Raw genomic sequence first — 1,044 nt, 5'->3', positions numbered from 1 at the left:
GGGCCGGGGTGGGGTGGGGTGGGGGGCCCGTCCCCCGCCCTGCCTGGGCTCCTCTCCTTTGCAGTCCCCCTCCACCTCCCCGCAGAAGTGGGGCCCGCGGGGCGGCCGGGCGGAGCAGCAGGAGGAGCAGGAGGAGGTGTTCGAGGTGAAGACGCTCAGGATCCCTGCGGACGGGGAGCTGGTGAGTGCGGGCTGCAGCTGGCTCTGGGGTGGGCACGGGTGCGCGGCCGGCTCTGGGGGCTGGCTGGCCGGCACCCCCACACTGGGTTGACCCCCCCCGGTTGATTTCCCCTCGGAGGAGGACGAGGAGCTGGTGATCCGGCGGCACGTGAACGTCGGGGCCCCGGAGCAGGACGAGGTGTTCGAGGTGCAGAAGCTGAGCGCCGGGCGCCCAGTGAGTGCGGCTGAGTCTGGGGGTTACAACGGGGCGGGGGTTGGGAGCCCAGGAGCACCAGGGCTCTTTGGGATGGGGCGGCTTAGCTCTGTGGTGCCCAGGGCCTGGCCGCCCGGTCCTTGGGGTCGGGGTGGCCCACCCCCCTGGTGCCTGGGGTCTGCGGGACGCGGTGCATCAGCTCCGTGGGGCCTGCAGTCCCGGACGCCTGGGGTGTCTGGGTCACGGCGGCTCACCACCGCGGTGCTGAGGATCCCGGACGCCTGGGGTGCAACTGTGTTTCCTTCCCGTGCTGCCACTAACCTTTTCACACCCGCCTCCCTGTCCGCATCATCCACACGGGCAAGAAGCCCTTCGCCTGCGGGGCTTGCGGGCGCGCCTTCAACCAGAGCTCGGCGCTGGCCAAGCACCGGCGCACGCACACGGGCGAGCGGCCCTACGTGTGCGGGGACTGCGGGCGGGCCTTCACGGCCTCCTCCAACCTCCTCCAGCACCGGCGCTACCACACGGGCGAGCGCCCCTACCAGTGCCCCGACTGCGGGCGCCGCTTCTCGCAGAGCTCCAACTACAACCTGCACCGGCGCACGCACACCGGCGCCACCCCCTACGCCTGCCCGGACTGCGGGAAGCGCTTTGCCGGCAGCTCCTGCTCA

General features: G+C 72.1%; 1 pseudogene; it reads left to right on the top strand.

Moving 5' to 3' along the window:
• LOC102377070 overlaps positions 1-1,044 on the top strand; it is a 29,010-nt pseudogene that overhangs the window by 26,816 nt on the left and 1,150 nt on the right.

This window comes from Alligator sinensis, unplaced genomic scaffold (genome assembly GCF_000455745.1).
Source record: "Alligator sinensis unplaced genomic scaffold, ASM45574v1 scaffold1531_1, whole genome shotgun sequence".
Classification (NCBI taxonomy): domain Eukaryota; kingdom Metazoa; phylum Chordata; order Crocodylia; family Alligatoridae; genus Alligator; species Alligator sinensis.
This window is presented reverse-complemented; position numbering and strand designations above follow the sequence as displayed.